Source organism: Bidens hawaiensis, unplaced genomic scaffold (genome assembly GCF_021521415.1).
Source record: "Bidens hawaiensis isolate Kalapana, Puna unplaced genomic scaffold, B.hawaiensis_p1.1 tig00022158_1, whole genome shotgun sequence".
Taxonomy (NCBI): domain Eukaryota; kingdom Viridiplantae; phylum Streptophyta; class Magnoliopsida; order Asterales; family Asteraceae; genus Bidens; species Bidens hawaiensis.
In genome coordinates, this window is record NW_027493434.1 from 305,595 (window position 1) to 322,759 (window position 17,165).

At 36.9% G+C, this 17,165-nt stretch overlaps 2 pseudogenes; one reads left to right on the plus strand and one right to left on the minus strand.

The window, feature by feature from the left end:
• Positions 1–1,091: 1,091 nt before the first annotated feature.
• On the plus strand, positions 1,092–7,431 carry LOC143564780 (berberine bridge enzyme-like 8 pseudogene; annotated as a pseudogene).
• Positions 7,432–15,420: 7,989 nt separating this feature from the next.
• LOC143564774 (berberine bridge enzyme-like 8 pseudogene) lies at positions 15,421–17,105 on the minus strand (annotated as a pseudogene).
• Positions 17,106–17,165: the final 60 nt, after the last annotated feature.

The following is a 17,165-nucleotide window of genomic DNA, read 5'->3' on the forward strand; positions in this document are numbered from 1 at the left end:
TACTATATGATATGAAATTATAGGTGATATTATTGACACGGTCTATAATATCACACATCCAGAATCGGTTAAAGAATTCATAAAAAACATAGAACTTTAAACCACAAAATGCCAAAGGATGCACCTTACCTAAGATAAGGTAAAAAAAATAAAACTTCAGCATTGAAACACAAATCAACTATTGGTCAAATCAGTTAAGAAAACTGAAAATTGATGGATCTAAAGTAGGGAATTGTAAAGTTACCTAATAAAAACCAACAGTGGAAAACATGAGACGATTTGGATTTGCGTTGGTAAGAAAAAGATTGACCAGAATAAATAATCATGATGAACAGTCTGGATCGATAACAACGGTGGGGATGAACGATAGCAGTGGTGGGGATGTACGGTCTCGTAAGTTTAATCAGATAAGGGAGAAGGCATCGACTAATAGCAGCGTTGGGTATCTAAGTCTCGTATGTTTAATCATAGAAAGGAGAAAGCAGCGAGTAATCAGGTCTGCAACCTAGGATTAATTATTGTGGAGGGTTGTGTGTTGAACGGAAAAAAAATGGATCTTGAATAATATAGGAAAACATTATTTGGGCGGGTTGACCCGAAATAAATATCATTTTATTAAATATGGGTTAAGAAATGTGAGGAGTGATGAGAGCTTGACAAGTGGCAAAAGGTAGTATCCTTTTATTAGAGTAGTAAGATACTTGTTTTATCTCGACAGATTTATTTTACTATAAACTTATACTATATTTATTAATTACAAGTTACGTACAAGAACATATATTAATATTTTTATAATTAAGTGTTTATAGTTTTGTAAATATAATTTAATAAATCTACGTTGAGAAGTAATTAAGACGTCACGAAGGATACGATAAATATTTTTGGATTTAAATACAAAAACATATTTGTCAATCGCCATAATTCTGAAATAATATTTCTTGAATTACAAGTGTTTTAAATCAAATTGATATTTGAACTTTGGAATATTATGTATTTATGTTTTAGTATGACAATTTTGAAGATCAAACATAAACTATGACTGCATTGTCTATAAATAACATACATGTAACATGTCAACCTCAAACCATATTACAAAAATGGCAACCATATCTTCTTTCAACAGGCAAATTTCGGTCTTTACTCTTCTTCAATTCTTGTCTTCCTATCTACCCAATCTTCTGCCATTTTCAGTTCCAACACAGATCGCTTCATTCAATGTCTAAGCAACCGGTCGAACCCTTCTTTTCCGATAAACGGACTGATCTACACTCCCGAAAACTCAACATTTTCCTCCGTGTTGCAAACTTACATTATGAAAGAAGGAAAATCTCTATTAATTTACATTATGATTTACAATACTATAAATAATAAAACAAAGGAGAGAATAATGGACAGTTACAACAAACTAGACTATTCAATTTTAATATTGACTAGAGTAACTTTAGGAGAGAAAGGTGGAGACTATTGACTTTGTTGAGTTTGTTGATTTGATTGAGTGATACGGTTGTTACCCCCCGGCAAGCGAAACGGCGGCGGACGTACGCGAAGTAAGTCTCGAAAATGTTCAAAGAGAGGTCTAGGCAAGCTCTTTGTAAAGATATCCGCAAGTTGAAGCTTGGTAGGAACAAACTTAGTGTGTAGCTTTCCTGACATAACTAGTTCCCGAACAAAGTGATAGTCCAAGTCAATGTGTTTCGCGCTTTTGTGAGAAACAGGATTTTGGCTCATGAACAAAGCACTTTTGTTGTCACGTAAGAGAGTCGGCCGAGTTTTAGGAAGAGCGTGTAATTCCTGTAGCAAATGAGTGATCCAAACAATTTCAGCTGCAGCATTCGCCATTGCTCGATATTCCGATTCACAGCTTGAACGTGATACCGTTGGTTGTTTCTTTGCACTCCATGAGACTAAGTTCCCACCCAAAAAATTTAAGTAACCACAAGTTGACCTTCTTGTTTCAATGCACCTAGCCCAATCCGCATCCGAGTACCCTAAAATTGAAGACGTAGTTGGTTGTGTGAAAACTAAACCATGAGAGATTGTCCCTTTGACATATCGAAGAATACGTTTAACCAATTGAAAGTGGTGATTGGTTGGGGAGTGAAGGTATTAGCAGGCTTGATTGACGGCGTAGAAGAGGTCAGGACGGGTGATGGTGAGGTACTGAAGAGCACCAACGAGAGAGCGATAAAGGGTGGGATTGGAAAAGGAATTGCTTTCTTTGGTGAAAGAGTCGGTCGAGGCAAGTGGGGTTGGAGCCGTTTTGGCTTCGGTCAGGCCGGCTTGCGTTAGAATATCGTTGGCATATTTGGTTTGGGTAAGGAAAAGACCATTTCCATCATGAACTACTTCAAGTCCAAGAAAGTAGCTTAGCGAGCCAAGGTCTTTGATGGCAAATTCCTTATGTAGACGGGCTGTGAAAGAGGTGATCAGGGAAGATTTGTTTCCCGTGAGGATTAGATCGTCTACATATACAAGGAGATACAAGATGGAGTCTCCTTGACAATAGATGAAAAGCGATGGATCGGCACGACTACATGTGAAACCAAAGGATAGAAGGAATGAGCTCAACCTTTGGAACCAAGCTCTAGGAGCTTGTTTCAAGCCATAAAGTGCTTTATTGAGTTTGCACACATGATTTGGAAAGTTGGGGTCGATGAACCTGGGAGCTTGCTCCATGTAAACGGTTTCCAAAAGATGACCATTTAAAAATGCATTGTTTACATCTAGTTGGCGGAGAGACCAACGATTAATGACAGCTAAGGAAAGAACAATGCGAATGGTGGAGGCTTTCACAACCGGGCTAAACGTGTGATTAAAATCAAGTCCCGGTATTTGAGTGAAGCTTTGTGCCGATCAAGTGTCCCATCCGAGTGGTATTTTGTTCGGAATACCCATTTAGATCCTACAACATTTGTAGAAGGAGGGCGAGGCACAAGGGACCAGGTTCGATTACGGTGAAGAGCCGAAAGTTCGGCTTGCATTGCACGCATCCAATGAGAGTGTTTCGAAGCACTCTTGAAACCTTTAGGGACACTGTGTGTAAGAAGCGCCGCATGAAGGCAAGAGTGCATTACATTAGCAAGGTAGGTTGTGTGTTTTGGATTGGGTTTGAAGGTGCCCACTTTAGAACGAGTGGTCATGGGGTGAGATGGGGCGATGGGTGAGGGGGTTGGGGAGGGTACGGGTGAGATAAGAGGAGGGGGGTGGTGGTGGACAGGGGAGGTGTGAGCGGTGGTGGTGATAGGGGTGGAGAGTGGGGATCTAGTAAGGGTTGAGAATGGACCGGTGGTGGTATATTGATTGAGGGAGTAATAGGTTGTGAGTCACAGAGAGAACAAGTTGAGAATTGGGTGGTGGAGTTAGTTTGAATTTGTTGATTTGGTGATGATTGGACCGAGGAAGCGGAGGAGGTTGAGGATTGAGTGGTGAGGATAGTTGGGGTTTCTTGAATAGGTTGGGATTGGGCCGAGATGATGGGCTCATCCTTGGTGGTGTGAGCCAAGGGTTGAGTAACAGGAGTGAATTCGTCAAAGGTGGATAAGAAAAGGGAAGCAATATTAGATTGTGAGGAGTTAGCTACATATGGAAAGGAATTTTCATCAAATTGAGCTTGTCGGGTGACATACATACGTGAGGATACGGGATCAAAACATTTGTATCCTTTGTATTGAGGAGCATATCCTAAAAAAATACAAGGAATGCTTCTAGGTGCAAGCTTATGCGGAGCATAGTCACGTAAGTATGGATAGACACGACACCCAAATACACGGAAGTTTGAGTAATTTGGAGTTGTAGAGAATAGAGTTTCAAATGGTGAATTGTCATTTAAAATTTTTGTTGGCAAGCGATTGATAATGTAAGTGGCGGAGCTAAAAGCATCAATCCAATGAGTGATAGGAACACTCGCATGGAAGAGCATAGCAAGCCCGGTTTCTACTATGTGTCGATGCTTCCTTTCGGCACGACCGTTTTGAGGAGCGGTATACGGGCACGAAAAAAGATGAAATGTGCCATTTTCATCAAAAAAATTTCGCACGTATTTTGGTTGACGAATTCCGTGCCACCATCACTTTGGAAAACCTTTACTTTTCGTGAAAGTTGGTTTTGAACAAAATGCAAAAAAGTTTGAAGAACCGAATAAAAATCGGTTTTGTGCTTAAGAGGATACAACCAAGAAAATCTAGAGAAGTCATCCACAAACACAACATAGTATTTAAAACCATCTTTACTAGTTATTGGTGATGGTCCCCATAGATCACAATGAACAAGATCTAGAGGAAAAGAAGCACGTTTTTCATTAATAGTAAATGGCAATTTATGTGATTTAGCAAGTTGACAAGGGGAACATAAAGTAGGCTTCAGTAAAATAGATGTAAAAGATAAATAACCAAGTCTTTTTAATACATTAATAATGTCAAAAGCAACATGACCCAAACGATTGTGCCACAACTGAAATGAGGCTTTATTAGACGAAACATAAGCAACAAAAGCAAAAGACTTGTCCCGAAGCACGTAAAGACCGTTTTCACACCGACCTTGAGCGAGAGGTTGGCTTGTTTTCCGGTCCTGGATCACAAAAAAAGAGTTAGAAAAAAGAACATCAACGGGAAAATCATTTGTCAACTTGCTAATAGAAAGAAGGTTTCGAGTTAAGGAAGGAACAACCAAGACTTCATTTAATTTAACATGTTTGGTTAATGAAACATGACCCTTGTGAGTAATGGGTAAGGATTGACCATTACCAAAGATGACCGAGGACCCTACTTTGTAAGGAGAAAAGGAAGTTAGATTACCGGTGTTATCGATCATGTGACGGTCTGCTCCAGTGTCGGCGGCCCAATCTGGAGCATCCTCGTTTTGAACATGACATTGAGCGTGAAAAGCACGAGCAATGTCTTCGTTTCCGGAAGTCGAAGCCACGAAGGATGAAAGTTTGGGACACTTGTTCGCATAGTGTCCATTGGTGCGGCACAATTGGCAATGAGGAGGTCGATGGGTTCCATTAGAGGAGGAGCCCGATGACTGGCCACGAGTGTAGGACCCAGGTGATGAGCCACGCTTCTGGTTACGATTTTGGGAATAACCGGTAGATCGGGTCGGAGTATTTTGAGCAACAAAGGCTACGGGAGGATTGGTTGGGAGGTTAATAGCCAAGAGGAATTGTTCCTGGCTTTCTGCTTTTGTGAGTAAATCACGGAAGGGAAGCGGGTCGCGGTTGGTGCGAATAGCGGTGGACCAACTTTCAAAGGTGGAACCAAGACCACAAAGAAACCAATGAGTCTTATCAGTGTCTTTAACAGGATGGCCAATGGCGGATAGTTGATCACAGATGGCTTTGAATCGACGACCGTAATCTGATACGGTTGAGGATCCCTTCGTCAAACGTCGAAGATTGTCACGGAGCAGATGCATCCGTTCAAGGGAAGTGTTGCTGTAGGCCGCTTCAAGGGCGGTCCAGATTTGGCGAGGTGGTTAAGTCAAAGATTTCAGCAACTGCTTCTTCTGTGAGCGAGGAGTTAAGAATAATGATGGTCTGTTGATCGGAGATCGACCAAGCCGTAAACTCCGAGTTAGGCTGCTCAACAGAAGCGACGATAATTGACTTCGGTGGTGAAGGAATAGAGCCATCGACATGGCCGAGTAGTTCTTGGTTGGCTAGAAGAAGTAGAAGTTGATTTTGCCAATAGAGGTAGTTTGTGGAAGAGAGTTTTATGGTAGGCATATGGAGAATAGTGGCCACTGGGAGCTTGGTTTCGATGGTGGTGGAGGAAGAAGAAGAAGCGTTGGTGGTGGTAGTCATGATGATAATCACAGGGAAAGGAATCGTAAGGATGATACCATGAAAGAAGGATAATCTCTATTAATTTACATTATGATTTACAATACTATAAATAATAAAACAAAGGAGAGAATAATGGACAGTTACAACAAACTAGACTATTCAATTTTAATATTGACTAGAGTAACTTTAGGAGAGAAAGGTGGAGACTATTGACTTTGTTGAGTTTGTTGATTTGATTGAGTGATACGGTTGTTACATTAGAAAACTTCGGTTCAATGAATCTACGACACCAAAACCCATTTTAATCATCACTGCCAAACATGTCTCCCACATTCAGGCAGCTATCACGTGCGGAAAAGAAAGCCGGTTGCTAATGAAAACTAGAAGTGGTGGCCATGATTTAGAAGGTCGTTCCTATGTTACAAACACGAACGAACCTTTCTTCACTATTGACATGTTCAATTTTTGGTCGATAGACGTGGATATTGAACAAAAAACCGCATGGGTCCAAGCTGGGGCAACTCTTGGTGAAATCTACTATCGAATCGCTGAGAAAAGCAATACTCTTGGTTTACCGAGGGGATTTGTCCGACGGTTGGTGTAGGTGGACATATTAGTGGTGGTGGGTATTGTACCATGATGAGAAAATACGGTTTGTCTGTTGATAATGTTGTTGATGCGCAAATAATTGATGTGAATGGCAAGCTTTTGAATCGAAAGAGTATGGGTGAAGATTTGTTTTGTACCGGTGGTGGTGGTGTTAGTTTTGGGGTGGTTCTAGCCTACAAGCTTAAACTAGTTCGTGTTCTTGAAGTCGTGACAGTCTTTAGGATCCAAAGAACATCCGAACAAAACCTCAGTACCATCGCCCAACGGTGGACACAAGTTGCTGATAAGCTAGATAACAATATTTACCTTCGAATGACTTTGGATGTCACAAACAATACAAACGGTGAAAATATAGTTCGAGGTACATTTCTAACATTGTACCTAGGAAACTTAGCGAACCTTGTTACACTCGTGAACAATGATTTCCCCGAATTAGGGTTACAAAGGTCGGATTGTATTGAAATGAGTTGGATCGAGTCTGTGGTTTATTACACGGACATCCCTCTCGGTACTCCTACCACAGTGCTTTTAAGCCGCACACCTCGAACTAGTCTCGGCCCATTCAAGAACAAATCCGATTACTTGAAAAAACTTATTTCTAAACAAGGTTTTGAGTACATATTTGAAAGGATGAAAGAACTCGAAAACCTAATGATGGATTTCAACCCGTATGGTGGAAGAATGAGTGAGATATCTGAATTTGCAAAGCCTTTCCCACATCGATCGGGTAACATAGCTAAGCTTCAATACCTGGTAATCTGGGAAGAACTTGGAATTGAAGCGCAAAATAGATAAATTATTCAAGAATGATGTATGCTTATATGACTCCATTTGTGTCTAAGAATCCAAGAGAAGCGTTTTTGAACTATAGGGATTTGGATATTGGTGTCAACAACCATGGTAAGAATGCTTCTATTGAAGGTATGGTTTATGGGCACAAATATTTTAAAGAGACAAATTACAAGAGACTTGCAAGAGTGAAGGCTAAAGTTGATCCTCATAATTTCTTTAAGAATGAACAAAGCATTCCAACTTCTTAAGTATGACCTTTGATGGCATCAAAGTTAAAATTAAGATAACACTGATATAATTTTGACTAGTATTTTATACATTCAAAATTATATGATCATCTTACTTTTAATTTTCACTTCTGAAAGACATATATAATATGGATTTAGATTATTCAAGCACCATTTTTAATAAGTTTATTTACTAATTTGGTTACAATAAAACTTTATAAACTTTTTGTATTTGTATTAAAACATGTATGCATTTTTAATTTGTGCTATATATATTAATAGAATAAAATGATAATATTTGTTTATATTGAGTTTTTGGTATCCATCAAACTTGGAATTTATAAATTTGAGTTCAGTTTAATTCGTATTCAACCAAAAATATGTGAAATAAATTTTATCTATATACAAATTTATTTTTTGAACGACCAATGAATAAATCCGGCAATTGGGGCAACCCAATAGTAAAAGACGATCCCATACGCTCAACGAATAAAACCCGACTATCAGGGTAACCCATCATAGACACTTCTGGGTAACCGAAACCACCATCTTCTTTTTCGAGGAAAACCCAGAATCCGAAAAACCTACTATTGTAAATTTCAGTTGGAATGTATATTCGAATTTAAGACCTTATAATCTTCAAACCAAATTTTCACTTCCCCCCGAGTGCCAGTTGAATTAAGCTCATATATATATATATATATATATATATATATATATATATATATATATTCAGGGGTCGGTAGGCTAAAGTAGTTCTACAACATGCTTCTGATTTTATACATCCTCTTCCATTCGTGTTATTACTTTTTAACAAATCCACATACCACACCATTGGACCATAATTTCCACCCACTCTCTCTCTCTCTCTCTCTCTCTCTTTTATGCATCACCCCTAGCTCATTCACTACTGTCATCACTCATCTCTCAATATCGGCTGCTGGTATGTGACAACAATATCGTTGGGTTCTGTTTAGGACCAGTAAGCGACAACGATTGTTTAAGGCGCTGCCGAAGTCCATGGCTCCGATTTACACTGTTTCCGGTTTCAGTATGCCCTTATCTCTTATCTCTGTTTGTAAGTCGTTGATGTTGGTGTTGGTTTCTCTCTTTTCGGCCGCCCACGGCGGTACCGGACGTCTATGTATTGTTACAAGCTTAAACTGATGGGCCATTTGAGGCATGTAATTTAAAACATAATGATTCTTTTTTGATTGTTTATGTCTGATGTTTATTGAATTTAGATCAGTAACAACTAACAATTGTTCCTCTGATTTTTGAATCAAACGTTGGGTACTTGACCTATAGTTGAACCTAGGAGATATCATTTGTTGCAATTTAGCTTGAAATCGTCCTCATTAAATTGTGTATGGTTGTACATAGATTCCTTTAATTATAGTTTAAGGGTTTTAGGGGGTGTTTGGGATTTGCTTATTTTACCATTATTTCAAACCATGATGGTTTCCTGAACTTTTATTGATAGCTTGAATGGGTAAAGACAACATTTGGGTTTAAAGGGTTAATTAGCGTGTAACCCGTTGATTATTTAAACATGTGATGGTTTCCTAAGCTTTGGGTCTTAGCAAACCTGCATATATATATTTTTGTATTGTAATTTAATCGACACCATCTAAAATGCTAATTAGGCATATCTATGACTAATGTTAATTATGCAGCCCACAAACACAAATGGGCATTATGTGAAATGTCTAGACTAACTGCTTTATATCAGCCAACAAAAAATCTCTTGCTAACCTTCATAAGCATAGGAAAACATGTAACTTACACTCACCCCGACGCAACGCCGACGGGTGACCTAACTAGTTCACATACAAATTACAACATAGTTAGATTAATAATACATCCTAAATGTAAAATAAAATATTAAAATATAGGATGTATTCAAAAATATAGTAATCATAATATGTAACTATGACTTCATATATGAATAAAGAAGTCAAATACAAAATAGTGAAATGAATACAAAATAAGAACAAATCTAAACCCTTTTTTGACTAACCTAATAGACTTTAGAAATCGCAAACATCTTCAAGAACTTGTATTAAGTAAATTAAAACAAAACAAAGTTCTTAGTGTTGGTTCAATTGTTGTTTGACCCGAGTGTGTGGTCCAATCCAAGAATTAAAATGTATTGTTAATGGGTTGTTTAATGACCAAGTTAGGGTTATTAGGTTTCTTGTTAGCTAAGTTGATTTGACATTAAATATGGCAACCAAATTAGGGATTATGAAGAAGATGATATGCAATTGTTGACCATCGTTGGATATTTATTCAGGTTGGACAACTGGTTCGATTCAAAGTTTTTTTTTATACGGGTTGAATGCGTTAGGTTTTAACCAAGGTTTGATTTATTTTACTTTATGAGCAAATGTGTTCAATTATGAAAAGTATTTTGGGAATCTTTGGTTTGCATGTGTTCAAATGAAGTGGAGCAAGGGGGTTCGACATCAATGGCAGGTGACGAAGAAAGACCGATTATTCAACCCAAAATGATCGGGGGATATCACTGCAGGTTCCAAAGCTAACCGTTACAAATTACATCACATAGGCGATTATGGTGGAAGTGATTTTGGATGATTAAGGGCTATGGGAGGTCGTTCAACCAGAAGAGGGTGTAGTTATTGATGTGAAGAAAAATAAAACGGCAAGATCGTTTTTGTTTCAAGTGGTGGATAGTGATATTCTTCTTCAGATTGCTCAATACAAAAACGCCAGGGATGTAAAAAGGATTTGTTCTCTCCACTTTTTGTAAATCTCGTCTAATAACTAATAATATTTTTTTAGTGAACGTGACATAACTTTCTCCTATTTTTTTTTTTGTAAAGACGGCTTTGAAAGCACAGTATGTTGGGGCCGAGCGAGTTCAAGAGGCTCGATTGCTAACGTTGAAAAGTGAATTTGGGAAACTCAAGATGGCGGAAATTGTGAGAAAAATAACAAATGTGGTTTCAAAGGCAACGAATCTTGGTCACGTATTCGATCAAGATGCCTTGGTGAAGAAGTTACTGAATGCTGTTCCAGATAAACACTTCCAACTCGTAGCCTTAATCGAGCAAAGTGTTAATCTCGATAGTATGATGTTTGAAGATGCTGTTAAAAGACTTAAGGCGTTTGAGAAATGTTTACGAGGGAGAGAGTGTGCTTCAATTTCGCAAACTCGGTTATTTATCAGTCAATCGTAAAGTAATTAAAAAGGCAAATCGAATTATCAGTCTGGCAGCTAAGTTTAGGGTTGGCCAAGTTCTCAAAGACGTGGAAGAGGCAGGGAAACCGAATGTCAAGACCGAGAGGAAGAGGATCAAGATGGTTGTGACAACCGAGATGGTCAATATATATCAAGAGTAATTTTTAAGTAGGTTGGTTTACTTAGGTTTCTCTTAGCCGTTCAGACTGGTTTGGTATGTCTCCAAGTTTTTCTACCATTGAGCCATGTGGAGAGGGCTCTTCAATTATTTGGGCTTCATTTTGTGGACCATCGATCGTTATTTCTAAGACCGATTATGGCCTAGTTGTCTCTTTAGATAGGGGCTCATTTTGTGAGGAATTATCATCAGCAATATTCTGTTCATTTTTTTTTCAATTTTGAAAGTGTAATATACGAAAATCGAAAACCAAAAATATATAAATACCAATTAATTAGTCGAATTTTAAACGAGTTGATAACTAGTCTAACCGATCAAATAATAATATCGAGTAACCGACAGTGATATATAAAATAAATCTTATCTAATCAACCTATAAGTAATAAATAAGATAATATGTGCATATGAATGGAATTAATATAATAATAAAGGTGGAGTTGTAATCAGATTGTGTCATTCCATCGAAAACAGAGTAACAAACAATAAATATTTCGAAAGTTGATTGTGTTTATAACTCGTTTAAATACACACAATCTATCTCTTTTAATAAAAGCCTACCACTTTTGTCATTTGTCAATATCATAGCCCTCCTCATCTTTTTTCAACCAATTTTCATATATGGTCCTTATCTTTTAAGTCATTTCAATATATGACATTAAAATTATAGGTTTATTCCAACTAAATTGTTACTAGATATAATAAGTATTCTCCATATGGATTGACAAGAGACGATTAGTCATTAGTGTTTATTATGGTTTATATTAAAAATAATAAACAATAAACATTCCATTCATAATATGTGGAATGAGAACAATCAACTTGGACTAAATCCTGATAACCTCAGCGGCTAAGGCTTAGCCTTTAATACCTAAAAATACATATGATTTTAAAACTAAAAGTTTTCAGGTTGACGCGAAACCTAGAATTCGGACCCAAGAACCAACCCGAATTACTTCTGTTCGGGTTCTGGTTAGTATTTTCTTGGGTTCGAGTTTCTCGGGTCGGGTTAGTTTGGGTTCAGGTACGGGTTTCTTGGGTTGGGTTTCATGTTATCGGTAAAAGTGACAGCCCTACTTTCAACGATTATATATTAGAATCACTACATTCACTTTATGCAACTTTAAATCTTATAATATTCTTCTAACTCAGAATAATCACTATTATTTGAACATGGTTTTAATGTTAGTATGTATTTTTCATTTTCCTGACAATTACATTCATATGAAACAAACAAATCATTTTTGTTATATTTAAATTTTCGGTTTTTATTTTACTTGAGTATACAATTTTTAATTTTAAAATATAAAGTTAATTAAAACATTTGTCATACACATAATAGCCCGGTATTCAATACTTGAGCCCACATCAGCAACCAACTTCTACTCCGGTCAACCAAAGACATAGACGAAACCAACATCCGGCAAAGATTATTATATGGACGTGAAGCCGCCATCATCGGGGATGGACAACAATGAATAGCCTTTGCCAGCAAATCACTCTCATACTCATCTTCAAATGCAACATCCACCGTATCAAATCTACTATCGAAACGAAATAGACGACGATGGTGGTCAAAGAGGAAGGAAGGAGACGGTGGTGACTCAAATTAAAGACAAAAGATTGATTCTGTACTTTGATGAATAAAGTATTGTTAGGATAGGACACATAGTATACTGACATCGAGCATAAAGTGGATGTACTCAATTTAATATTAGTTAGACAACTGATGAACAGTTTTATTTGTAACTGCCACCAACATAACTTTTTTATATACACGCGCGTGCACACACAAAAACAAACACACGCATACATATATATATAACTAGGGAACAAAATTCACCGCGTAGTGACAACATCACGACGTGAATTCATTCAATTGATGTCGGTTAGGGTCGTCACGGTAACAACAGAAGACCCAAAATACACATTATTAAACGTCCAAAATAGCATTGGCAGTGACACTTGTGTAGCTTATGATAAATAAAACACATATAAAACGACGTGTAGCTGATTGGTAAAACCCACCCAGTGTGACTTTAACTCGACACGCATTTGGTTAGTATCCGGTTACGACGTCAGAACCAAACAAAATATAAATTCGTCAATGCCAAAAGATAAAAATTTAACATGTTTAAAACAAAAAATAATCCTCGCATTACAGCAACGAACCAACGCAAGTCGGTCGGTGCCGAAGGTATCAACAATAGCTCGTAAACATAAATTAGTAACCTAACAAATATATTTTTTAAGAATAAAATAACTTATCTTTTTAAAAAAATATATTTTAAAATAAAAAAATGTAAGTCGCGTGACCTCATCACAAGCCACCATGAGGACCAATTTAAGCGTGGTTCGTCATTTGTGGCACCAACAATTGAAATTGATCAGACATAATTTTATAATGAAAAGTCAATGCTAGAAAGTGAATGTGATCAACAAGCTTTTGACGAAATTTCACAAAAACCTGTAAGATCTTAAAAAGTTGAAAACGTAAATAAATTGTTACGCTTGGTAATTATCCAGTAAATAATGACTTACTATTGTCAGGAATGTTTAGCAGGGTCAAAACGACACATACTGATATATTAGTGATGACAAAATCGTTTACCCGGTCCAAACCAACACAGACCGATGGAGATCTGTTGCAGGAACTTACAGGTTTTGTCATTCTTTTAGTGGGAACTATTTCTGACGTTAGTCGCTAATCCACCATTAGAGACATGATAAGATAGTTTATAAAGTACTCTTGCTAAGATTTTTCATAGATTGAATGGAGGGTGAATTAACCGACGACATATCTGGGTATATATGTTCATATAAGAGAACGAAATCCTACAAAAAAATATTGTAATGCATCATCAAACAAACCGAAATAGTATGGGTCGTTGTTATCTTGCGATACTAGTAAAAACAGTTATGTAAATGTTTGGACAAAATTTGTAGTTTCTAAAATTTGAAAATCAAATTTGCAAAATGGTCAAAACATGTGAACCGCGTACTTAAGCTATTTTCTCGTGTTTCTTCTATTGATTTTGAACATAACCTCATTTATTCACCCATATTTTGTTCACAACCAAAATTTGTATTTCTAGACATGTTAAGACACATAACATGCAAAGTATTGAGATTACCCACCCATTTATGATGGTTTATACTAGTCTAACACAAAACCTCCCAAAACGTTCATCATCTACAATGGAGTTTTGTGTGTTCTAACCACATGGAACACTAATGCAATTTTTCTCATTTCTTCTATTGGTTTTGAACCTAACCTAATTTTCACCCATATTTTGTTTACAAACCAAATTTAGTATTTCTAAACGTGTTAGGCACACAATATGCAAAGTATTGACATGTACCCATTTATGATAGTTTATACATAAACCTCTCCAAATCATGCAAGTAGGGTTCATCATATACAATGGAGTTTTGTGAGTTCTAACCACATGGATCGCTTATGCAGTTTTCTCTCTCAGTTTTAAACCTAACCTCGTTTATTCACCCATATTTTTGTTCACAAACCAAATTCAGTATTTCTAGACATGTTAATTAAGACACATAATATGCATAGTATTGACATAACTCACCCATATTCTATGATTGTTGATACTAGTCTAAGACACCCCCCCCCCCCCCCAAAAAAAAAAAAAAAGGAAAAGGTCATGCACGTAGGGTTCTCATTATACAATGGAGTTTTGTGAGTTCTAATTTGGTTACCCACTTGATTATACCACTATTAACTACCAATACTCAAAAAGATTTCGTTACAAAGACTACCTAATTATAAAAAGCCTCCAAGCATACAAACAAAGCTTAAGTTCAACAATTGTGTCGGATGCTTCTTACATGATTTAGTATGAATGTAGGTCATTTCTAACCAAACCTGACGTGAAGTTTTAAATTTTAATATATAGACCCAATATTCCATAAACAACAAAAGTTTAAGACCGTACACATTTCTGAATTAAACCCAAATGAATTAGCTTACCTTTTTTTTAATGTTTTTATTTTTCTTTTCAAAAAAATTTATGTGGCTATCCTTAATTTAACTTTCAACTAATGGCAGAGAAACCCTGAAGTTTCATTTTATATATTTTTACACCAAGGTCTAAACCTTTCATACCAAAACTTCAAGTTATGACGCGTTGCCACATACATAAATATTCTATACTTACACATATCGCTTTATAGAGAAGCTTCAAGTCTATAAAATTCTCATATAAGCTTCTATATTGACAAATCAAAAAACTGGAATGTTACACAATGACGAAGCTTGAACGAAAACGTGAGAGTAGAAGATGTTCTACACTACGTATAAAAAATAGCGGATAAATTTACACTATTGAGAAAAAACATTGTGCCTAGTAACTAGTATCACATGAATTCGAAATATATTATTTAATACAAATATTACAAGTAATTATGAAGTATTGCCCTAACCAAACCAAGCAAATAAACTTATTCCTTGTTCAAATGTTCAAGATGGTACTTGAAATAATCAAAATCCATAATATATATATATATATATCTTTCAGAAGTGAAAGCTAAAATTTAGATAATCATATAATTTTGATTGTATAAAATACAAATCAAAGTTATATCATAATATGTAAATTTTAACTTTGACACCCTGAAAGGACAAAGGTCATACTTAAGAAGTTGGAATGCTTTGCTCGTTCCTAAAGAAATTGTAAGGATCAACTCTAGCCTTCACTCTTGTTAGCCGCTTGTAATTTGTCTCTTTAAAATATTTATGCCCATAAATCATACCCTCAGCAGAAGCATTTCTACCATGGCTATTGACACCAATATCCAAATCCCTATAGTTCAAAAGTGCTTCTCTTGGGTTCTTAGACACAAATGGAGTCATATAATCATACATCATCCTTGAATAATTTAAGTATTGATTTTCCGCTTCATTTCCGAGTTCATCCCAGATTAGTAGGTACTGAATCTTTGCTATGTTGCCCAATCGATGTGGGAAAGGCTTTGCAAATTCTGATATTTCGCTCATTCTTCCACCACATGGGTTGAATTCCACCATCATGGTTTCAAGTTCTTTAATCCTTTCGAATATTAACTCAAAACCTTTTTTAGAAATAGGGTTTTTCAGGTAATCAGATTTGCACTTGAAAGTGTTGAGTATTTGAGGTGTGCGGCTTAGAAGCTCGGTGGCCAAAGTATCGATGGGGAAACCCGTGTAGTAAAGCACAGACTCAATCCAACTCATTTCAATACAATCCGATTTTTGTAAACCTAATTCGGGGAAATCTTTATTCAGAATTGTAACAAGATTCACCGAGTTTCCTAGGAACAACGTTAGAAACGTACCCCGAACTATCTTTTCACCGTTCGTATTGTTTGTGGCATCCAAAGTCATTCGAAGGTAAATATTGTAATCTAGCTTATCAGCAACTTGCGCCCATCGTTGCGCAATGGTGCTAAGGTTTTGTTCCGAAGTTCTTTCGATCCTAAAGACCGTCACGGCTTCAGGAACACGAACCAGTTTGAGCTTGTAGGCTAGAACCACCCCAAAACTCGCACCACCACCCCCGGTGATGGCCCAAAACAAATTTTCACCCATACTCTTTCGATTTAGAAGCTTGCTATTCACATCAATTATTTGCGCATCAACAACATTATCAACTGACAAACCATACTTTCTCATCATGGTACCATACCCACCCCCACTAATATGTCCACCAACACCAACCGTAGGACAAACCCCTGCGGGAAAACCATGAGTGTTACTTTTCTCAGCGATTCGAAAGTAGACTTCACCAAGAGTCGCACCGGCTTGGACCCATGCGGTTTCTTGTATGATATCCACGTCAATCGACCGAAAATTGAACATGTCAACAATGAAAAAAGGTTCATTCGTGTTTGTAACATAGGAACGACCTTCAAAATCATGGCCGCCGCTTCTTGTTTTCATTAGCAGCCGCCTTTCTTTGCCGCACATGATAGCTGCTTGAATGTGGGAAACATGTTCCGCAGTGATGATTAATATGGGTTTTGGTGTTGTAGATTCGTTGAATCGAAGGTTTCTGATGTAAGTTTGCAAGGCTGAGGGAAATGATGAGTTTCTGGGAGTGTAGATCAGTCCGGTGATCGGGAAAGACGGGTCCGAACGGTTGTTTAGACATTGAATGAAACGATCTGTAATGGAACTAAAAGTTGCAGAAGATTGGGTGGAGAGCAAGACAAGGAGTAGAGTTAAAACTGAAGATATGATTGCCATTGTTTGTAATAATATGGTATGCATGGTTTGAGGTTTGTGGACTCATGCAATTTATAGACAAACAAAAGTCGTAATGTATATTTAATCTTTCAAATATGAAATATGTCACACTAAAACATAATACATGATAT